General features: G+C 45.6%; 1 protein-coding gene and 1 long non-coding RNA gene across 3 annotated transcripts in view; one reads left to right on the forward strand and one right to left on the reverse strand.

Annotated features, from left to right (window-relative positions):
* SERPINE2 (serpin family E member 2) overlaps positions 1-21,210 on the reverse strand; it is a 75,681-nt gene extending 54,471 nt beyond the window's left edge. The window contains exon 1 of one of the 2 annotated variants that reach the window (XM_082464679.1): positions 20,871-21,210. The gene's annotated coding sequence lies outside the window, so the exon portion shown is untranslated. Of the gene's footprint in view, positions 1-20,245; positions 20,461-20,870 lie in introns of those variants that run through there. The other variant, XM_082464680.1, reaches the window with a different exon arrangement.
* Positions 21,211-21,252: 42 nt separating this feature from the next.
* On the forward strand, positions 21,253-23,933 carry LOC309662214. Its single transcript, XR_014264587.1, has 2 exons — positions 21,253-21,954; positions 23,194-23,933. It is a non-coding gene; the product is annotated as an uncharacterized lncRNA (long non-coding RNA).
* The last annotated feature ends 551 nt before the right edge of the window (positions 23,934-24,484 follow it).

Raw genomic sequence — 24,484 nt, forward strand, 5'->3', positions numbered from 1 at the left:
CCAGACATCTTCTACATGCCTGTCATCGCTTTTTGTGTTGTCTAACGATTTCCCCGAGCACATTATCCACTTTTCTTCCAAGTTGCCTGTGATACCGCACTTTCCAAATCTATGTGTGACACTGCCATGGAAAAAATCTATCCTAAGCCATAAGAAGCCCTTCACAGAGCATCAGGCCAGTGGCCCTCATAGGTAAAAAATATATCTGTGATCCCCACAGCACATTACTGTGTTCCATTTTAAAGTGACCCTTTGTGGTTTTGATAAAATTTCATCTGACAGAATAGCTACCTACTCAGCAAACCCATTTCCTCTTCTTCTGAAGATAGGACTGTAGCCTGTGCTACAGATGGGAGTGACTGTGTGACTGAAACGCAGTCAGCGAAATGGGAGTGGAAGTGATGTATGCTGCCCTCAGGCCTGGCCCATCAAGACCTGCCGTGTGCAATCTGCCAGGACCTTTCTGCTTCCACCAGCTTGTTGCTGACAAGCATCATGCCCTGGGAACCCACATGTTAAATGAAGTGGAGCCACATGATGGAAGGAAGCTGGGTCACTGAATCACCAGGTCCGCACCAGGAAAGTGACACACCCATTTGGGGCTTTATGCAAATGGACAATAACCTTCCATCATGTTTGAACCACGGTACACGTTTGGGTTTATTTGTTACGGCAATTAGCATGACCTTAACTAACCCAACATTCAACATTTGGCGACTGTGAAGTCATGACCTCTGCAGTAATGACTAAGCCTGTATTCGATTTCTCTGCCTTTTTTTTTTTTTTAACATCTTTATTGGAGTATAATTGCTTTAAAATGGTGTGTTAGTTTCTGCTTTATGACAAAGTGAATCAGCTATACATATACACACATCCCCATATCTCTTCCCTCTTGCGTCTCCCTCCCTCCCACCCTCCCTATTCCACCCCTCGAGGTGGTCACAAAGTACAGAGCTAATCTCCCTGTTCTATGTGGCTGCTTCCCACTAGCTATCGGTTTTACATTTGGTAGTGTATATATGTCCATGCCACTCTCTCACTTCGTCCCAGCTTACCCTTCCCCCTCCCCGTGTCCTCAAGTTCATTCTCTAGTAGGACTGTGTCTTTATTCCCATACTGCACCTAGGTTCTTCATGACCATTTTTTTTTTTTTTTAGATTCCATATATATTGTTAGCATACGGTGTTTGTTTTTCTCTTTCTGAACTTACTTCACTCTGTATGACAGACTCTAGGTCCATCCACTCACTGCAAATAACTCAATTTCGTTTCTTTTTATGGCTGAGTAATATTCCATTGTATATATGTGCCACATCTTCTTTATCCATTCATCTGTTGATGGACACTTAGCTTGCTTCCATGCCCTGGCTATTGTAAGTAGAGCTGCAATGAACATTGTGGTACATGACTCTTTTTGAATTATGGTTTTCTCAGGGTATATGCCCAGTAGTGGGATTTCTGGGTCATATGGTAGTTCTACTTTTAGTTTTTTAAGGAACCTCCATACAGTTCTCCATAGTGGCTGTATCAATTTACATTCCCACCAACAGTGCAAGAGGGTTCCCTTTTCTCCACACCCTCTCCAGCATTTATTGTTTGTAGATTTTTTGATGATGGCCATTCTGACTGGTGTGAGGTGATACCTCATTGTAGTTTTGATTTGCATTTCTCTAATGATTAATGATGTTGAGCATTCTTTCATGTGTTTGTTGGCAATCTGTATATCTTCTTTGGAGAAATATCTGTTTAGGTCTTCTGCCCATTTTTGGATTGGGTTGTTTATTTTTTTGATATTGAGCTGCATGAGCTGCTTGTAGATTTTGGAGAATAATCCTTTGTCAGTTGCTCGGTTTGCAAATATTTTCTCCAATTCTGAGGATTGTCTTTTTGTCTTGTTTATGGTTTCCTTTGCTGTGCAAAAGCTTTTAAGTTCCATTAGGTCCCATTTGTTTATTTTTCTTTTTATTTCCATTTCTCTAGGAGGTGGGTCAAAAAGGATCTTGCTGTGACTTATGTCATAGAGTGTTCTGCCTATGTTTTCCTCTAAGAGTTTTATAGTGTCTGGCCTTATATTTAGGTCTTTAATCCATTTTGAGTTTATTTTTGTGTATGGTGTTAGGGAGTGTTCTAATTTCATTCTTTTACATGTAGCTGTCCATTTTTCCCAGCACCACCTATTGAAGAGACTGTCTTTTCTCCATTGTATATTCTTGCCTCCTTTATCAAAAATAAGGTGACCATATGTGTGTGGGTTTATCTCTGGGCTTTCTATCCTGCTCCATTGATCTATATTTCTGTTTTTGTGCCAGTACCATACTGTCTTGATTACTGTAGCTCTGTAGTATAGTCTGAAGTCAGGGAGCCTGATTACTCCAGCTCTGTTTTTCTTACTCAAGATTGCTTTGGATATTTGGGGTCTTTTGTGTTTCCATACAAATTGTGAAATTTTTTGTTCTAGTACTGTGAAAAATGCCAGTGGTAGTTCGATAGGGATTGCATTGAATCTGTAGATTGCTTTGGGTACTATAGTCGTTTTCACAATGTTGATTCCTCCAATCCAATAACATGGTTTATCTTTCCATCTGTTTGTATCATCTTTAATTTCTTTCATCAGTGTCTTATAGTTTTCTGCATACAGGTCTTTTGTCTCCTTGGGCAGGTTTATTCCTAGGTATTTTATTCTTTTTGTTGCAATGGTAAATGGGTGTGTTTCCTTAATTTCACTTTCAGATTTTTCATCATTAGTGTATAGGAATGCAAGAGATTTCTGTGCATTAATTTTGTATCCTGCTACTTTACCAAATTCATTGATTAGCTCTAGTAGTTTTCTGGTAGCATCTTTAGGATTCTCTATGTATAGTATCATGTCATCTGCAAACAGTGACAGCTTTACTTCTTCTTTTCTGATTTGGATTCCTTTTATTTCTTTTTCTTCTTTGATTGCTGTGGTTAAGACTTCCAAAACTAGGTTGAATAATAGTGGCGAGAGTGGGCAACCTTGTGTTGTTCCTGATCTTAGTGGAAATGGTTTCAGTTTTTCACTATCGAGGACAATGTTGGTTGTGGATTTGTCATATATGGTCTTTATTATGTTGAGGTAAGTTCCCTCTATGCCTACTTTCTGGAGGGTTTTTATCATAAATGGGTGTTGAATTTTGTCGAAAGCTTTTTCTGCATCTATTGAGATGATCATATGGTTTTTATTCTTCCATTTGTTAATATGATGTATTACATTGATTGATTTGCGTATATTGAAGAATCCTTACATTCCTGGGATAAACCCCACTTGATCATGGTGTATGATCCTTTTAATGGGCTATTGGATTCTGTTTGCTAGTATTTTGTTGAGGATTTTTGCATCTATGTTCATCAGTGATATTGGCCTGTAGTTTTCTTTCTTTGTGACATCTTTGTCTGGTTTTGGTATCAGGGTGATGGTGGCCTCGTAGAATGAGTTTGGGAGTGTTCTTCCCTCTGTTATATTTTGGAAGAGTTTGAGAAGGATAGGTGTTAGCTCTTCTCTAAATGTTTGATAGAATTCGCCTGTGAAGCCATCTGGTCCTGGGCTTTTGTTTGTTGGAAGATTTTTAATCACAGTGTCAATTTCAGTGCTTGTGATTGGTCTGTTTATATTTTCTATTTCTTCCTGGTTCAGTCTCAGAAGGTTGTGCTTTTCTAAGAATTTGTCCATTTCTCCCAGGTTGTCCATTTTATTGGCATATAGTTGCTTCTAGTAATCTCTCATGACCCTTTTTATTTCTGCAGTGTCAGTTGTTACTTCTTTTTCATTTCTAATTCTACTGATTTGAGTCTTCTCCCTCTTTTTCTTGATGAGTCTGGCTAATGGTTTATCAATTTTGTTTATCTTCTCAAAGAACCAGCTTTTAGTTTTACTGTTTCCTTCATTCCTTTTTCATTTATTTCTGATCTGATCTTTATGATTTCTCTCCTTCTGCTAACTTTGGGGTTTTTTTGTTCTTTCTCTAATTGCTTTAGGTGTAAGGTTAGGTTGTTTATTTGAGATGTTTCTTGTTTCTTGAGGTAGGATTGTATTGCTATAAACTTCCCTCTTAGAACTGCTTTTGCTGCATCCCATGGGTTTTGGGTCGTCGTGTTTTCACTGTCATTTGTTTCTAGGTATTTTTTGACTTCCTCTTTGATTTCTTCAGTGATCTCTTGGTTATTAAGTAGTGTATTGTTTAGCCTCCATGTGTTTGTATTTTTTTACAGTTTTTTTTCCTGTAATTGATATCTAGTGTCATACCGTTGTGGTCAGAAAAGATACTTGATATGGTTTCAATTTTCTTAAATTTACCAAGGCTTGATTTGTGACCCAAGATATGATCTATCCTGGAGAATGTTCCATGAGCACTTGAGAAGAATGTGTATTCTGTTGTATTTGGATGGAATGTCCTATAAATATCAGTTAAGTCCATCTCGTTTAATGTATCATTCAAAGCTTGTGTTTCCTTATTTATTTTCATTTTGGATGATCTGTCCATTGGTGAAAGTGGGGTGTTAGAGTCCCTTACTATGATTGTGTTACTGTCCATTTCCCCTTTTATGGCTGTTAGCATTTGCCATACGTATTGAGGTGCTCCTATGTTGGGTGCATAAATATTTACAATTGTTATATCTTCTTCTTGGATTGATCCCTTGATCATTATATAGTGCCCTTCTTTGTCTCCTGTAATAGTCTTTGTTTTAAAGTCTATTTTGTCTGATATGAGTATTGCTACTCCAGCTTTCTTTTGATTTCCATTTGCATGGAATATCTTTTTCTGTCCACTCATTTTCAGTCTGTATGTGTCCCTAGGTCTGAAGTGGGTCTCTTGTAGACAGCATATATACGTGTTTTGTTTTTGTATCCATTCAGCCAGTCTACGTCTTTTGGTTGGAGCATTCAATCCATTTACATTTAACGTAATTATCAATATGTATGTTCATATTACCATTTTCTTAATTGATTTGGGTTTGTTTCTGTAGGTCCTTTTCTTCTCTTGTGTTTCCCACTTAGAGAAGTTCCTTTAGTATTTGTTGTAAAGTTGGTTTGGTGGTGCTGAATTCTCTTAGCTTTTGCTTGTCTGTAAAGGTTTTAATTTCTCCGTCGAATCTGAATGAGATCCTTACTGGGTAGAGTAATCTTCGTTGTAGATTTTTCCCTTTCATCACTTCAAATATGTCCTGCCTCTCCCTTCTGGCTTGCAGAGTTTCTGCTGAAAGATCAGCTGTTAACTTTATGGGGATTCCCTTGTATGTTATTTGTTGTTTTTCCCTTGCTGCTTTTAATATTTTTTCTTTGTATTTAGTTTTTGATAGTTTGATTAATATGTGTTTTGGCGTGTTTCTCCTTGGATTTATCCTGTATGGGATTCTCTCCACTTCCTGGACTTGATTAACTATTTCCTTTCCCATATTAGGAAAGTTTTCAACTATAATCTCTTCAAATATTTTCTCAGTCCCTTTTTTTTTCTCTTCTGCTTCTGGGACCCTTATAATTCTAAGGTTGGTGCATTTAATAATGTCCCAGAGGTCTCTGAGATTGTCCTCAATTCTTTTCATTCTTTTTTCTTTATTATGCTCTGTGGTAGTTATTTCCACTATTTTATCTTCCAGGTCACTTATCCGTTCTTCTGCCTCAGTTATTCTGCTCTTGATTCCTTCTAGAGAATTTTTAATTTCATTTATTGTGTTGTTCATCATTGTTTGTTTGCTCTTTAGTTCTTCTAGGTCCTTGTTAAACGTTTCTTGTATTTTCTCCATTCTATTTCCAAGATTTTGGATCATCTTTACTATCATTATTCTGAAATCTTTTTCAGGTAGACTGCCTATTTCCTCTTCATTTGTTTGGTCTGGTGGGTTTTTACCTTGCTCCTTCATCTGCTGTGTGTTTCTCTGTCTTCTCATTTTGCTTAACTTAACTGTGTTTGGGCTCTCCTTTTTGCAGGCTGCAGATTCATAGTTCCCATTGTTTTTGGTGTCTGCCCCCAGGGGCTTAGGTTGGTTCAGTGGGTTGTGTATGCTTCCTGGTTGACGGGACTAATGCCTGTGTTCTGGTGGATGAGGCTGGATCTTGTCTTTCTGGTGGGCAGGTCTGCAACCAGTGGTGTGTTTTAGGGTGTCTGTGACCTTATTATGATTTTAGGCAGCCTGTCTGCTAATGGGTGGGGTTGTGTTCCTGTCTTCCTAGTTGTTTGGCATAGGGTGTCCAGCACTATAGCTTGCTGGTTGTTGAGTGGAGCTGGGTTTTGGCGTTGAGATGGAGATCTCTGGGAGATTTACGCTGTTTGATATTACATGGAGCTGGGAGGTCTCTGGTGGACCAATGTACTGAACTCAGCTCTTCCACCTCAGAGGCAGAGGCCTGATGCCCGGCCGGAACACCAAGACCCTGTCATCCACACAGCTCAGAATAAAAGGGAGGAGAAAAAGAAAGAAAGAAAAAATAAAATAAAATAAAGTTATTAAAATAAAAAATAATTATTAAAAATTAAAAAAGTAATAAAAAAAAGAAAGAAAGACAGCAACCAAACCAAAAAACAAATCCACCAATGATAACAAGCGCTAAAAACTATACAGAAAAAAAACCCACAAAAAACGGAGAGACAGAACCCTAGGACAAATGGTAAAAGCAAAGCTATACAGACAAAATCACACACAGAAGCATACACATACACACTCACAAAAGGAGAAAAAGGGAAAAAAATATATATATCGCTGCTCCCGAAGTCCACCTCCTCAATTTGGGATGATTCGTTGTCGATTCAGGTATTCCACAGATGCAGGCACATCGAGTTGATTGTGGAGATTTAATCCGCTGCTCCTGAGGCTGCTGGGAGAGATTTCCCTTTCTCTTCTCTGTTCGCACAGCTCCTGGGGTTCAGCTTTGGATTTGGACCCGCCTCTGTGTGTAGGTCGCCTGAGGGCGTCTGTTCTTCACTCACACAGGACGGGGTTAAAGGCGCAGCTGCTTTGGGGGCTCTGGCTCACTCAGGCGGGGGGAGGGAGCGGTACGGAGGAGGCGGGGCGAGCCTGCGGCGGCAGAGGCCGGCGTGACGTTGCAGCAGCCCGAGGCGCGCCGTGCGTTCTCCCGGGGAAGTTGTCCCTGGATCACCGGAGCCTGGCCGTGGCGGGCTGCACTGGCTCCCGGGAGGGGCGGTGTGGAGAGTGACCTGTGCTTGCACATAGGCTTCTTGGTGGCGGCAGCAGCAGCCTTAGCGTCTCATGCCCGTCTCTGGGGTCCGCGCTGATAGCCGCAGCTCGCGCCCGTCTCTGGAGCTCGTTTAGGCGGCGCTCTGAATCCCCTCTCCTCGCGCCCCAGGAAACAAAGAGGCAAGAAAAAGTCTCTTGCCTCTTCGGCAGCTCCAGACCTTTTCCCGGACTCCCTCCCGGCTAGCTGTGGTGCACTAGCCCCTACAGGCTGTGTTCACGCCGCCAAGCCCAGTCCTCTCCCTGCGATCCGACCGCAGCCCGAGCCTCAGCTCCCAGCCCCACCCGCCCCGGCGGGGAAGCAGACAAGCCTCTCGGGCTGGTGAGTGCTGCTCGGCACCGATCCTCCGTGCGGGAGTCTCTCCGCTTTGCCCTCCGTACCCCTGTGGCTGCGCTCTCCCCCGCGGCTCCGAAGCTTCCCCCCTCTGCCACCCTCAGTCTCTGCCCGCAAAGGGGCTCCTAGTGTGTGGAAACCTTTCCTCCTTCACAGCTCCCTCCCACTGGTGCAGGTCCCGTCCCTATTCTTTTGTCTCTGTTATTTCTTTTTTCTTTTGCCCTACCCAGGTACGTGGGGAGTTTCCTGCCTTTTGGGAGGTCTGAGGTCTTCTGCCAGCGTTCAGTGGGTGTTCTGTAGGAGTTGTTCCACATGTAGATGTATTTCTGATGTATCTGTGGGGAGGAAGGTGATCTCCACTTCGTATTCTTCCACCATCTTCTCTGCCTTTTTTTTAAAAACACTTTTTCATCATGCAATCGGTAAAAGCATTCATAGTAAGAACTGACACAGGGGATTTCAGGCTAATGCGCCTCCCCCACATGTTCTCATGAGTCTCATCCATCCAGTGCTTTGGTGAACTCTGACCAAAAACACATCAGGATCTTTGTAAAGTGGAAGATTTTGCAAGGACCCTAATATATAGCAAATTTCTCTTTCTCTGAGGGACAATTTCAGATAAATTTTTCACTTCATATTCATGTACACGGACATGAAGTGTTTAAACTAGGACACTCTCTTTTTCCCAGACAAAATTCCACCATTTTAGTGCTTTTTAGTGACTCATTAAGGCATCTCTCAGGCACCAATTCAGGGTGCATGCCTGACTCAGAAGAGAGCGGGCCTTACTGCAGTTCTGGACCCTCCAGTGTCTTGTAGTCTTGAGTATTTAATGAAAGTAAAAGTTACATGCAAGTAATGTTTCACACTTTCCAAAGTTGTGCACTAAAACTGTCATATTTTTTATGAGATCTGATTTCTCCCCCATGGAGAAGTTATCCCCACATCTTTAGTCATAGAGAGCACATGAGAGACTAACTGGCCAACTCATTATTATTGATACAAACCAGTAAATAGCAATTCTACACAATTTAGATCAAAATGGTTTTCACGGAGAGTCACATGAAAGAAAAAGAAAGGGCTGCATTACCCCCGAGGGCTGTCTGGACATTTGTGCTTATCAGCTACGAGCCAACGCTTCACATTGTGCACAGACTTAGCTCTACACACACACACACACACACACACACACACACACACACACACACACACACGCCTGTGCGCGAACACGAACACACATGATTAGTAGCGACTGACATTTAAGAAACTCCTATGTGTAAAGGGCTTTAGCATCAGCACGGCTGAGCCTCCCGGGCTGCTAGAAAGTGGGCATCAGAGCCCTCATTTCACGTGGGAGGAAATCGAGACCTGGACACCGTCCCTCACTTGCCTGCATTCCTGACCCTCACGGAGCCTCCGGGTCCCGCATCCATAGAACGACCTCGGGCCTCCAGCCCTTCAGGGCTGCCAAGTGGATTTAGGGAGGCAGTGCACGGCCGTGGCTTTGGGCTGGCACCAGTGGCCGCTCCGGTCTCCAGGGCCACATGCTGCGCTCCTAGAGTCCCTTCACACCAGCAACTCAGTGCACACTGACCAGTCCAGTGGGACGTCCTGAGCATCTCATCCATGGCACTCATTACACAGCAGTGGATAAGTGACCCAGAACAGTACTGAGGGGCAGGGTGATGGTCTGGTCCAGGGGAGGCATAGTTAATCACAATGGCACACAGTGATAATAAAAAGCAAACCAAGCCTGAGGTAACTTCCTATTACATTTAAATCCTCTACAGACAGTGCTTCCCCTGAATGCCCCTGCTGCCACCCCACTACGGCGTACCGCTGTTCTAGACTATCTTCAATTGCTAAAGTCTCACGGATATGCCTTTTCTACCTACATAGAGAAGATCCTCAAAGGTCAACCTATGTTGTGGCTACTTCTGTGTCTCGCAGAGCACCTATTACAGAGTAAGTGCTCAAAAACTAGCTCTCAAACTGAATGCCACCCAAATACAACAGGGCTGCACCTCGTGCTCCTTTGAAGTCCTGTGTGGGGCAGGTTCATCAAGAGTAAGCGTTGGGAAACCCCTTTTCTCTCGGGGAATAATCCTCTTTGAGAACATGGGTGGGAACAACAAAGAGAAAGGGAGACATGAACCAGCCAGTGGCCCTAAGGAATGAGCGATAACAGTCCGCAGGTCAGGGGGCTGCTCTGGGGGCCAACCAGGGGTGAGTGACAGGTCATGGCCGTCTGTTACCAAACTGTACCTAGACTTGCGTCTGGAGAGGTGACAAGTGATAGGAGCAGAGAGGTGAATCCTCACTCGGCCACAGCCCTGACCTTGCCAAGTGACCTAAGTCACAGCCCTGACCCAGTGACTGACATTTAAGAAACTCCTATGTGTAAAGGGCTTTCGCATCAGCATGGCTGACCCTCTCGGGCTCCTGGCAAGCCAGGCATCAAAGCCCTCAATTCGCATGGGAGGAAATTGAGACCCGGACACAGTCCATCACTTGCCCATGTTCCTGACCCTCATGGAGCCTCCGAGTTCCTCACCTACAGAATGACCTCAGGCTTGTCAAGTGACCTAATTCGTGATACTTCCTATTTCCATGTGTGTAAGACAGGAACAATACTATCTCTCTCTGCAAGGAAGCTGAATCCTCATCACCTCCATTCTCTAGCTTTGGAAATGGAGCACACTGGGGGCGGGTAGTATTTTGCAGACACAAAACTACTAAGTGTAGAATAGTCATTTAAACCCAGGTCCACCTGACTCCCCAAGTCATTCTCCATCCGGCAATGGTCTGTGGTTCCCTGCTCTGTTGCCCCATCACCACTGTTTAGCCTCAGTCATTCCCTGAAAAAAATGTTTCAGAATCAAAAATCTCCTCTGCAAGACACCCAGCCCTGGAGAGAACGTCCCCATGGGCGGGAATCTCAGAGGGTTGCTCCACACACCTGAATCTCAGTTTTCTCACCTGTAAACCAGGACTAATTTCTACCTTACAAGGGCTGTTTAGATTCAACAGGATCATGTATAACATGTGCCTCACAGCCCTTGACACCCTGATGATCCAATGATCTTGCACTTCATTCTCCCCTTTCAAGCGTCTTTTGGGCTCCTCTGTGTCAGGCACTGTGAAAGGAGCCCAGAGGAGTAAGAGAGACCACAAAGTCCTGGCGGTTTCCTAGTGGGGGTGGATAAGACACACACATAACTAGAACACACGGTAGAGAGTAAGAGAAAAGCACATTTTTGCCATTGTATACATAAAAAATATATTGTTCTCAAAGAAATTTTACACTAATAAGTGATATACACGCATGGAACAACTCTGTTTTCAGTAATTGCTGAATTAATTCACATTAGTATGATTAGCACTTTGATAGTCATGATTTACCACCTTGCTGCACAAGAACAGGTTCACTATGAATACTTCGGCATCTCTGGCCAATCCTCCAAGTTGCTAGAAATGAACACAGGTTTGGCAAGAGATGATATGAGTCTATCAAGTAAATTAATTTCAAAGAGAAAATCCACACCTTTAGAAAGAAAACTCTGTTTATAATTAAGTCATCACATAGAATCTCCCTGGCATCTCCCATCTCATTGTCTGAGCAGTAATTCACGTGTGGGCATACACTGAGTGCTGTATAAAGTCCCATATGGATATCTGCCAGTAAAATCCTAAAAAAATCATACTAATGGCAGCAGAAAATACATTTCCTATCTAACGATGTTGGCAGTGGTTAATCCAACATTCATAGAACTCTTTTGTATATTGAAGGAATAATTAAACGTGTTTTAAATACATTCAGCGTGTGTTTAAAATGGTTATTTCTAGGTATATGGACATCACTGGATACAGTAGAATGACTTTTTCACAATCGGAAAAATGAGAACAAAAAGAGAAGACTCTGGATGCTACATTTGCAAAAACCTAAATAGATGATTTTTCCTACTGCACAGTTTATTCATTCTTCATAACTAACATTAAAAAAAACAAAACAAAAAAACACAGCGCCCAGCCTGACAGGGCTAGCCTGCAATGTGCCTCTAGAAAGAACTTCTGGTAACACTGCTGCTTACATTTCCTCATAAGGTGGAGTAAAAGGGAGTTTATTTCATGCGTCAGCCATCCTTTGCTCCATGGCCAGTACTGGAGGAGCTGGAAGCCTGTGGAAAGGACAGATGACCAGCTGATCACTGGGAGTGCTGCCTACTGAGAGTTTTACAGAAAAGGGGTCTGGAAACTAAGTATGCAAACACAGAGAGCAAGTCACTCATTCATCAGGTCAAAGGCACAATGAAAACACCAGTCGCAGAGGAGTTAAATGTTTGCCTGGAACCCCACTGCCACCTCGTGCCCTGGAAGTCAGCTCCATTCTAGACCCTGTGCTCAGCACCTAAAGCATACTCTCCACTGCACCCTCACAACACTTAAGATGTGGTTACCTTCATGCCCAACTCACAGATGATGAAACTGAGGCTTGGAGAAGTCTAGTCAATTGGCTATGGTCTCCTGGTCTCCAACTAGTAACCGATATAATCTAGATTCAGGCCAAAGCCCGTTGGTCTCTACATCCTCCATGCTCTTAACTACTACACTATACTAAGCAAGAGGGGGAGGAGGAGGGGGAGGAGGTGGAAGAAGAGGAGGAGGAGGAGAGCACATACCATTTGATGTGACAAACTTTGAAATAAAGTTAAATGTAAAAAAAACTATAAAAAGAAAAGTTAAACCTCCATGTTTTAAGCTAAGTCTCCACACATTCGTGGCGTTCAATTAGACATCTTTTAAAAATCATGTCACACTTGTTCTTCAGTTGAGTTTTATCCAGCTCAGCCTAAGTTATTCCCCTGGACTCTGGGTATATGTACTCTACCTTTTCAATCCAAAGGTCAGTACTAATTTTAGCATCTGAGTCCCAGGAAAAAAACAAGTATCTAAGGAAAAACTGGGCCCAGGGGCCAAAAGGTATAAAAACATTAGTTCAAACATAACACAAAAATATTAGTCTCGGGCTTCCCTGGTGGCGCAGTGGTTGAGAGTCTGCCTGTCAATGCAGGGGACACGGGTTCGAGCCCTGGTCTGGGAGGATCCCACATGCCGCGGAGCAACTCGGCCCGTGAGCCACAACTACTGAGCCTGCGCGTCTGGAGCCTGTGCTCCGCAACAAGAGAGGCCGCGATAGTGAGAGGCCCGCGCACCGCGATGAAGAGTGGCCCCCGCTCGCCGCAACTAGAGAAAGCCCTCGCATAGAAACGAAGACGCAACACAGCCAGAAATAAATATAAATAAATAAATAAAAATTTAAAAAAAAAAAAAAAAAATATATTAGTCTCTTTCCATCTCTGTTTTGGTTGTCTTACTGAAGCAGATCATACAGCAAAGTGAGAAGCTGGTCTCTTGAAAGGAGGCCCGTTGTTTGACAGGAATTTCCTTTTGAGAGGTTATAAATATTGACGAGTCATAAATCTTTGACAGCTCATGGTACCAGCTCACAACTCACACATTTACAGTCCTGGGTTCAGGCTCTGGCATTGACACAAAGAGGTTGTATGAATTACCATGGACACCTGGGCAGCTCCACATTCTTCTCCACAACTGTCCGAGTGGGAATATTAGTATCTGTCCAACAAGCAAACATGAGGCTGGAGGAGATAACACAGTGCCTCTGTCAACTGCAAACAAATACTAATGACAGTTGAGGTAACTTGCCTGTCCAGCACACCCTCTCAATACTCCCTCCTCCCCTGACTGCAGGCTTGAACACGTGACTCAGAATCTGGCCAGTCATAGCATCCCACTGCCCTGACCACAGCCATTGGTCCAGGGAAAGACACATGACCCAACCTGAGCCAATCAGAGTGCCTCCATAGGATTTTTCCCACTGGAACTGACAGGAAGCTCATCTTTCCTCTTTGATCCTAAGGCTGTAGGGAGATAAGCCTGAAGGTGCCTGCAGTCATGTCGTGGTCCAGAGACAAGAGACATGGAGGGAGAGAACAGAGGCCCAAGGCCCTGAGTCTCTAGTTCCAGTCACCTCCAAGGCCAAAGCACCTCCGCCATGGCTCGGGCTCGGCGACATAAGCCAGTAGTTCCCCCCATGCTCTCCGTGTTTCTGAGTCAGTTATTTTGATTGGGGTTTCTGCCCTTATAACCAAAAGATAAGATAGTAGTTAAAGCTCATATAATCCAATCAATGACCAAATCCTCAATAAAAATAATTTCTTCCTAAGTGGATTCCTCAGTTAAAAAAAGAAAAAAACTCTTTAGTAGAAGATGCAAACATTGCCATTATCCATATAGCATGGATTTCTCAAAAGAAAGGAAGAAAAATCTATTTTCATTTGCAGTCACCGTATACATTTTCCAGTGGGCTTCGTATTTGGGGTTAAACTCTCCCGCATACCCACACCCACTTTCAAGATTTGGTCCATAAAAACTTAGGCCAAAAACAAGTAGTTAAGTTTTCTATAGCTGTATTAGTTGGCACTAAATGGAGCGGGGAAGAGAAGGGGGAGAAAGTACTGATGCTGTTTTTAGCATGTTCTTAGAAATTCCCCAGGTTACCGGACTTCTCACTGCTGGTAGGTGGGGGAAGGCATCACAAAAACAAAACAAAGTACATGCACCAAGATTTGCACTCACTATAAGAAATCCTTTCTGCCGTTTCATAGAAATTTTTCTGTTTTATATTAAGACCCCCCCACATTATCTTTCTCCCAAGAATTAACTGATAAAAATAGAAAGGCACAGTGGATTCCAATTCTCCAAATTATCTTCTGAGACAAAGGGCAAAGTCTGAGGTCAGACTGAAGCAGGAGCATGGGGTATTCCTCATCTGATCTTGAATTAGGGTGTCCACCCCAACCTTTGAAGGAATTCAAGGATGAAGTGGAGATGAAATGTTTGTCCAGATGCATGAATGGAATTACAAATAGAGGACTGCTTAGGCTCCGTGGCCATCCCCATGCACAAAAAGAGTCACAGAAGGAACGCCAACTTCTCTGGGCTGGGCTTACATCCAGACCTAGAAATCTAACAGCAGAATAAGGGGAGAATCATTTACTGTGTAAATTGACTTGGCCCATTGGGTGAAAGGTAGCATTTCTCAAAAGAGAAATAAAATTGTCCTAGTCTTTCAGTGCTCTTAGACAAACTGTGAACTTATAGATAAGAAATAACCTAAAGATGTAGTTTATTGCATTTCACTCCATTTCATATCTAAGGGTATTTTTTTAAAACCCAATATTGATTTTTAGATCAGGCGTGCAATCTACTCACGAGGAAAGATGGTTTTGGAAAGAGAAGACGGGCACATTTATGGTTGGAGACAGTGGTTTACAAAGAAGATCCAAGTATATGGGACCCAATTTATTTAACATTTTTATAAATGCCTCCAAGTGGGAATACAAACTAAATAAATCTTCATGTTGGGCCTCAATGCTATTTCTAAGTCCTGAAGAACCAAACTGAATATATATTCCTTAGGTTTAAAAGAGAGAGAAAATGAAAGAGAAGAATTTCACGTAGATAAACATAAAACAATGCATTTAAGAAAAAATTTCATCTAGGCCTGATATTTATGAGAAAGCTGGATCAGAAAGGAAAATAAGCCAAGAAGTTAAATTGATTTTTAAAATAAGACAGCTTTGAGATCACTATTTCAACACACCCATTGTATAGGCAAGGAAATTAAGTTCTAGATAGTCAACTATATAAATCATTTGTGGCACAGCCCAGACCCTCTCCCAACCCAGGGCTCTTTCCACCAAACCCGGCTTAAGACATTAGACAAAAAACTGCCCTGGCAAAAATTTAAAAACAAAACGAAAAACAAGGGTCAGCAAGAGGGCATGTATCACCCTCACTGAGAAGGTTAATGGAAATAAATCAGAAGGTATTCTCCTACCTTGTACAAACCGTGAAATACGGAGTACAGCCAGTGGACTTCAAGGAAGACAGAATGAAGCCAAAGAGGGTTCGGATGAGGGTAACTGAAGTGAACGCAGACACAGAAGCACTTCTGTATTAGACTTCTGCTTTTTTCTAAGTAATGTTCTGTCTTAGAAGCCATGGTTGATCAAAGATTTTTTTTTAAAATGTGAAGATATATATTAACTGCATAAGTACCCGGCACCAGGGCTAGAGGTCTGGAAGGAGAGCTCCTCTTTAAGCCCCAAAGACAAGCTCTCTTTCATAAAGTGTGCAGCAAACTTATGAAAAATATGAATATGGTTTAGTTCAACATCCATTACATGCCTTTGGTTCACGCACCACTGCTGGTACGAATGAAACCAGAACACAGGCACGACTTCAGGGCACTAAGAATCTGGTGGGTAGGGTATGTTGCTATGACACAGTAACCACCATCAGACAGGCATCCACTTGGTAGGATGTACATGTGTGTGCACACACCACACGTGTGCCACAGAGGACTGGGAGATACTGATCTTCAGGAAAGACTTTTTGGAACAGGTGATACTAGACATGAGTCTTGAAAAAGGGGAAGTTGGCCAGACAATGAATGCAGAAGATGGAGAAAGAGAATTCCAGGCAGAGGTCCAATAGGAGCCAAGGCAGGGAGTAAGGGCACCGCCATGGTGTGAGAAGTCTGCAGGGAGTTCAGTTTTGCAAGAGAATAAAGTTTGCGGAAGGGTACAAGGCAGGGAGGTGGGAAAGGGTTGAAGAAAGCTTGGACTCTGTCATTACAAATGGCCAGCAGTCTGGGGAGTTGCTAGGGAGGAGAGCAGGACACTGTGGAAAGTTCCCTGGCTGAGCGCTGAGGACTTCTGGGACAGGACTGCCCAAAGGCAGCTGAGTGACCTTGGGAACATACTGTATGACTCTGGGCACCATGTGAAATGGGCTCCGCCGCGTTCCAAGGGCTGAGGTCTTCTGGGGCAGCCCGTGCCTTGGGATGTGGAGTCACCCCTGCCCCGTCTCCTTCCAGAGTGGTTATGAGGCAGTGGGAAGGGGGTGAGGTCTGTGGAAACGGTTTATAAACAGCAGAGACTACACCTCAGTAAAGGTGAGATAACACTGGAATTACATATTCGCGACCCTCCTTATAGAGGTTCAAAAGCATTTTGAGAAATGCAGGTACATCACCTTAAAAAGTCAATAGAAAGCCCACCTTTCTATCTGAGATACCTAGCTTGTGACGCAACACAGCTACTCCTTCAGAGTCGGGGTCTGTCCCCAAGGCAAGAGGGAGGCGCTGAGTTTTTATCGGGAGGGACACAAGCAGATTCGGATTTGAGGGCCCTGAGGTAAGTAGCCCCAGCAGCCATGCGGATGACGGTTTGAAAGGGGTGCAAGGCTAGTGCAACAGACCAGGCAGGAAACGGTGCAGTCGGCCACTCGGCATCCCCGGGCTGCTGCTGGGCCCCCAGCCTATGGTCAGAAGCCCGCGGGAGCTAGGAAGTTGCTGTAAAGGGGCACCACGGGTGCAAGGGGACGCGGAAAGCAAGCCGCCTCCAGCAGAGCCAGGCACGGGGAGCTCCGTGCCAGCCAAGGGCTGCCACGTGGGAATGTAGGCCTCCTGTTCCAGGCCTCCTGATTTTTAAGAGGAGCTATAAATCCAAGTGATAGCTTAACATTTCCAAATATTCACACGATTTTTGTATACTTGTGTTCAAGCCAACAACACATCTGCCAGCTGGAATTGGCACACTGGCCACCATTTTGCCACTTCTGGGCTCTAAAGCAGGGCAGGGCCATGGTGACTAGAGCAGAGGTTTATGGGATTTCACAGCACGAGAAGCAGCAGGACTCGGTGAGTGTCTGGATGCGGGCGGCGGGCGGTTGCTGGAGGAGTCCAGCGTCACTGGGAGGTTCCTGCTTTAGCACCTTGGTAAACAGCCGAGTCACCAGCAAAAAAAAAAAAAAAAAAAAGAGGACAAATTTTGGTCAAGGTTGAAGCAGGTACGGAATGGGTGATGAGAACTAAAATCAGTTTTCGACTTACTGTGGGTTTTTCTGCCTAAAGGGCATAGACTGCAGGTAACTAGCTGGAGATACCAATCTGGGACTCACTTTGTACTGGTGAAAGTGGAAGCCGTGGGAATGTGGTATCCCAAACATTCCGCTTGAAGCTGAAGAGGGGTAAGAACAGAGCCCTGGGTCACCCCAGGAGGTAGTGGAGGTGCCAGGGTGGCAGAAGGCAAACCAGGAGGAGGTGGCAACTAGGGAAGGAGAAAAGCATCCTTCAGAAAAAGAGGAAAGATCTGTATCCGATGCTGAGAGAGGTCTAGAACACATGCTCAGGACCACTCATTCAGGAGTTGTGGGGTCTTCTCCTACTCTGGGGAGTCTCTGGCCAGCTTGCAGAGAGTTAAGAAGAAAGGGAAGCCTGGGGAAGTGTTAAGTCATTTAAGAAGCCTGGGAGACAGGTGGTGGCCGTAGGTGAGTTGGGCATGCATGGACAAGGGAGGTTATGGCGTTTTAAAAACACTGTTAAAAAAGAAAAGAGTTCATTGGGAGACATGAGGCACTGCCACAGGAAAGTCTTCTCTCTAACCTTCTCTAAGTCCCCGCCCCAACTTGATTTCTATTATTCTGCCTTATTCCTATTTTATCAGAGCATAGTTAGGTTTCTTTGTGTCTGCTTGCTGCCACAGGAAAGACTGTTCCAAGAGAACAGCGACCTGCTATATTTACCATACACCAGCGCCTAGCAAAGTGCCTGGACACAACAGATGTTTAAGAAGATTTCTTGGATGTGGGTAAATTTGGAAAAGTCTGTAGGAAGGAAATGGGATAGGACGTGGGGAGACTTCAATCCGGTGATCCCTACTTTCTCAGTAGAGTGGGCCATGAAAGTCACCTGCCAACCGGAAGGAGGGAAGGGAACAGATCTCTTGTGTTCAAGAAGAGTTGCCATGGGAATACCAGTTTGCAACCTGGAAGGAAGGCGCCTGTGGTGCAGAGATACTGAGATGCTGATTTCAGAAGTTGAGCATCTCTGGGTGAAAGCAAGATTTGGATGTAGAGGACCCAGTAGCTGGAGTGGGTGGAGGTCCCTGGAGTCGAGATGGTCAAGGAAGCAGGAATCGGAAGCATCCCCTACATGGACTGTGGGACTAGGGGAGGAGAGAAAGCCCATGGGCCAAAGTCTCCCATGCCGCAGGAGAGTGACTGTGGCAGAGAATGGCCACAGAGAAGTGTAGCCGGGACCTGGCTAGGTGATCACCTCATTTCCCACTCTGCCACCTCAAACAATCTCTGACTAGTATTTAATCACTCATGTCTGGAACTGAAAATGACTGTCCTTTGGAGATTGAATCATTTCTGTCCTTTTCAAATTACACTAATATGTGAAGTTCACGGGAGGCAGAAATTTTCTGCATAGATTCGTTTTTGTAAAGAATAAGAGATAGATGACATCTTGATGACCTTCAGTAATTGTCCTGCACTGTACAATATTTTTGAACATGATTTTAAGAAAGCCTCAAAACTTGGGGTTGAGAGAAGCCTTCGATGATTTAGGCTAACACCTTCATTTGCATAGCTGAAGAAAATTTTTGCTGAAATACTGCAAACAGCACATAATTACTGATTTAGATATGCAGTCAGCATTGAAAGTATCTTCAATTTTTGAAGTGTGCTTTAGATATACAAATTAGCAATGCTTACATTTTTTCCCCAGTTATCTGTGTTCAACTTTCCGATATAAAATCTCCGAAGCATAAAATTATCACGTAAATTGTTTCTGAACAGTTCAGAGGAGCAAACTGCTTCCTGGCTTGAAAGAGGAAGTCAAACCTTCAAACAGCTTTTATGTTGATGCTAAATATAAATAATATAAATATAAAAACGTTCCCTGCGAAGTAGTCAAAGCAAGACACAGCAGCATTCGAGATTTCTCAAGAGAGACACACACGAAGACTATTTTTTGCTCATTAAAACACTAAAACCTTCAATAGCATCTTCCATAATACCTGAAGGTGGAGTGCTGTCTTATGTAATAGAAGCCTTCCCTCCGCACTCAGTTTGTAGGCAAATTAAACACCTAATTCCGCCCAGAATTTCTGAGTACTTTCACCTTACCTGTAGGCACTGATCAGCATTGCAATTCCCATTTCTACAGACGATGAAAATGGCAAAGATCAGCTCCATGGGGTTACATCGTTTGCCAGAAGCCAATTTAAAGGCTCTCCCCCAAACCACCGGTTACCCCCAGCCCGCTCAGGCAGCGGTAACAACAAGTAGGAGTCCGTTTGTCTTTCGCGAACAGGCGGCGCACACGCAAAGTACGGGGAAGGGGACGCCCGCGAGTACCTGGGTACCCCAGGTTCAGGGTCACGGGCGCCCGCTAGGATGGGCCGGCAGCAGCAGACACGCTGGCCCCAGGACTCCCGGCCGCGGGGACACCTGGCCCGCCGGCGCGGCCTCTCCGCGCCCCGCCCGGGGCGTATTCGGGCTCCCCGCGGGCCGGGCACGGGTGCCGGGCGCGCACGCAGCTTTGACCGAGGCAGCCCGGCCGGGGGAGGCTGAGAAAGTTCCTCCTCCTCGACACCGGCGCCCCCGGCCCCGCTGGCCCCGCAGCCTCCCGGCCCGGCGCAAGGTCGCCGCGCGGAGCCGGCGGCGCGCCGAGCCCCGCGACCGTCCCCGGCGCGGCGGGCAGCGCCTGCCGCGCCCCTCCCGCCCCGGGCGCCCGCGATCGGCCGTGGGGCGCGCAGCCCGTACTCACCGCGCCTCGCTCGGGATCCCCAGGTGGCGGCCGCGGAGCGCGGCGCGGCCCGAGCCGGAGCCGGGTGTCGGCGGGGCGGGGGAGTCGGAGGAGGAAGAGCGGCGGCGGCGGCGGCGGCGAGGAGGGGCAGCGGAGGAAAGAGGCGGAGACGCCTGCTCACGCCGCGCAGCCCGAGCAGCCCGGCAGCCCCACAGCGCTAGCGGGCCGGCCCCGGCGGCGGGGGCTTTATCGCGGCGCGCGCCGCCCCCGCCCCTTCCTGCCGCCCCCGCCCCCGGCCCGCCCCGCCCCGCCTTCCCGCCGCCTCCTTTGTGTGCCAGCGGCCGCCGCGTCTCCGCGCCCGCACTCCGGGGCGCCCCCGCTCCCGCCGGCGTCCCGCCGAGGCCGCCCCCCGCGGGTCCCCGTCCCGGGGCTGCGCCCAGAAAGAGCCGGGAGACGCGCCGACCCCGAGTTGCGGCACCAGCCCGGCCCGAGCTGCACGTGGGTCGCCGGGCTCGGAGGCGAGGAGGGGGGGGGGGAGTGGGAGGGGGGAGGGACCCAAGGGCTCGCGGCGCGTCCCTGGGACGCGTCGTCTGGGCTGCCCCCCCTCCCAGGGAGAAACAGGGGGACGCCCCGGGACAGTGCCTACCGGTCCGGGTGATGGGGATAACGGTGCCAGGTCGCGGCCGGGGAGGGACAGATCACCCCTCGAAGCGCTTCGCCGGGTGCCCCAGAGCCGACTTCTCCCGGCCTCGCGAACAGAGGAGACGCAGCTGGTCGCCTTAGGCAAAAGGCAGACCAGGGGATCCAGAAAACTGGATTCCTGGTTGCGGTGACAGCGAGAGGTACCCCGCAGAGACCTGGGAATCCGGCCCTTCCACACCGGTTACTACAGCCGATGGGACCTCGTGCGCCGCAGAGAAGCACAGACCCCAGAGGCCGGCGGCAAATTACCGTCCTGCTCCCAGCTGTATGACCCAGATCTCCCGTATGCGGCCCGCCTTTGCATCAGCTTAGTTTTGTAGGTACCCAACTTTAATGGCATAATTTATGTTGCCCTTAGACAGTGCAGAACCCTCACCAACAGGCCCACGGCCCCGACTGTGAGAAAGAAATATGGTAAATCTCCTAAAACACAGCCTTGAATTAAGCTTGCATCTACTCATGAGAGCAACTTGGAATCTTGGAAGGGTATTCACAGCCTCTCATATAGGGAAACATGCTATGGGAGTTTTGGCCCTAAAATTAAAAGGAAACACAGCCCACAGAAAGAAAACCCATTTCATTGCTTTACACTCATGCCCAGTGATTCATATTCAGTTACAGGCAGGATAAAAATCCTTTTTCCTTGTTGTTCCCTCTGCCTGAAATGCTTTGTTTCTCCCCACCATCTTCCTGATGACTGCTTCCTTTTACTTCAGGTCAACAACTCATGTCACCTCTAGAAACCCTTTCCTGGTCGCTTGAGCTAAAGTCACTTCCGCCTTTCTCCAACCCATGACATTCTAAATAGTCCTCATCATGATTTGATTTTTTTTTTTTTTTTTTTTTTGTTTCTTGACTAGTTTTTCCACACTTCCTCATTAGAATGTATGCTCCCAGAAAGGAAGGAAGAGAAACCAGTTGAATGCGGTTTCTAACTCACCTGGTTCCTAGTGCCTGGAGCCAATACTCCACCTATAGTCTTTGCTCAAGAAATATTTGTGGACAAGTGCCAAGTGACTGTTAACATGGTAAGTACTGCTCCAGGGAGAGTGTTATCATTTGTTCTCATCTGGGAAGGCAAGCTGGAGCTGGGAAGAATGAGGTGGGAATGGGAGAAGCTACAGCAGAAAGCCCAGAGGTGGGATTGAGCTTGGTGTGTTTGAGAAGCTAGGATCAGCGTCTTCCAGATGGAAGGGAGTCATTCAGGGGACTAGTGGAGAAACAAACTATTATAGAACCAAGAAGTGGGTGAAGCCAGGTTATGAAAGCCTGCCCGATTCCCTGCATCCACTTCTATCTTTATCACTTTTTGAAATTGAACATTTTTATTGAGATAATTGTAGGTTCACATGCAGGTGTAGGAAATAACACAGAGAGGTCCCTTGTATGCTTTGTCCAGTGTGCCCCAAGGGTAGCATTTTGCAAGACTACTGTGTAATATCACAATCAGTATATCAACATGTATACATTGATTCATGTCTCAAACACTTTGGGTAATTATTTGCCATTTTGAATTTTTAGTAAAGTTACTCTAAAATTTTGAAAGAAATGAACAAATATTATTATTATTTTTATAAATTTATTTTATTTATTTATTTTTGCATTGGGTCTTTGTTGCTGCACTCAGGCTTTCTCTAGCTGTGGAGAGCGGGGGCTACTCTTCGTTGCCTTGCACGGCCTTCTCATCGCAGTGGCTTCTCTTGTTGTGGAGCACGGGCTGTAGGGCGCATGGGCTTCAGTAGTTGCAGCACGTGGGCTCAGTAGTTGTGGCTCGCGGGCTCTAGTGCGCAGGCTCAGTAGTTGTGGTGCACGGGCTTAGTTGCTCTGCGACATGTGGGATCTTCCCGGACCAGGGCTCGAACCCGTGTTCCCTGCATGGGCAGGCGGATTCTTAACCACTGAGCCACCAGGGAAGCCCAGAAATGAACAAATATTATGTTAAAGGGTTTAAGTCTCTTGTTTTAATGGAACCAACTTTTTTTTAAAGGGGAAGAATGTTTTATTTTCCCAGTTAGAGCATAATGAGGGTCCAGGTTCTTCATCTGTAAAAGACAGTCAGAAATCTTTGGGACTTACCTCTGGCTGTTCACTTCCCTGCCCTACCCAGTACTGTTGAAGGAACATTTTGAGCAATACTCTACATGACTTGTCAATTCTGAAATCAGACAGGATGCAGTGTTAACTAATATGCTAAACTATGCCTAACCACTAATGGGCCTTTCTCTCTCCTTGGACATTGCATGGGACTGCCACTGAGTGTCTCCCAGAGGGAAGTGATTCAAGACAAAGACCCATTCTGCCAGTGGGCTATGCTGGGAATACCAACTATGCTTGTTACAGAATGTGCACGGCGACTGCTGACCGGCCTTCCCAATGCCAGCAAGAGGGTACAGAAGCAATCTCCCAAGCTTTCCACGACGTTCAAGTGACCAGGCACTTTGACCCCCATCATTAGGGGCTGCCCCAAAGAAGCTGTGTTCCTACCTCACTTGGTGCCCCTAAGCGGCAGTTCAAACACCAGAGGGTGTTTGACCCTTGTTGAAATGGATTTGTCATAGGTGTGCGCTTTCAATTGGCGTTTCCCTCCTGTCTTGTTTGAGAAATCCAAATCGTTTAACGCTCCTACCTGCTTCTTTTTTTTACAACTTCATATTCACAGCAGAATTTCATTTTGTCCTTCAATTGTGTGGCTTGCCTTAATCCTCTGATAGAGCTTCAAATTGTTTATTCCTTAATTTTTTTTTTTTACGTGACCTGGAGTTTAGCCAGCTCCAGCCGGTCTCTGAGTTTGGCTTTGTGTCCATAAGCCGCAGTTGGGAGAAACGCAAGAAATGCCCAAACAGAATAAAACAAATGATCTATTTAGTCTCATTTCCTCTCTTGGAAGAGGTCCAGCTTCGCGTGCTTTGGAAGAAGATGAAAATCCCCCCACCCCACCCCAACTACTCCCTCATACACCCAAACAGTATGACCTTGTATTTAAGTAAAAGCTATCCTTAGCTCCCAATGGGTGATGGTGTTTTGTCTGGAAGAGGTACTGATATTTCTATAATAAGATAATAATAGTTGCTCCTCTCCTATCTAACCCCTATTTAAAATACATTTCACCACAAGACGACTTGTTACACAACTTTATAGATGCAAATGCTGTTTCGTAAGGTTGTTTCAACCAGGGGAAAGGAGAATGGTTATAACAGTTCACTTAGACAATTAGTTTCTGGGACTGTTGCATTGGTATGATTTTTTTTTTAAGCTTATAATAGGTATTTTTTGTCTTTTCATTTCCCTTTCAAGTTGGCTTTCAAATAAATCCAGTTTCCTCTTTCTGTAACTTCTGAAACAGATTCAACCAGAGCATCAGTTCACACTTTCCCACTATCATCGCTACTTTTCACCAAGGGCTTCCGAGAAAAGACGTCAGTAAGTGCTGGGCTGAGGATTATTTTCCGCTTATATTTGACCAAAGAAGATGCAAAGCCCTAGGTGCTGAGGATCACTGTGAGGCTGACCCCTTCAAACAACAACCCAGCTCTTCTTCCTTTTACCACCAAACATGGA

Source organism: Balaenoptera physalus, assembly GCF_965194825.1.
Source record: "Balaenoptera physalus genome assembly, chromosome: 6".
Taxonomy (NCBI): domain Eukaryota; kingdom Metazoa; phylum Chordata; class Mammalia; order Artiodactyla; family Balaenopteridae; genus Balaenoptera; species Balaenoptera physalus.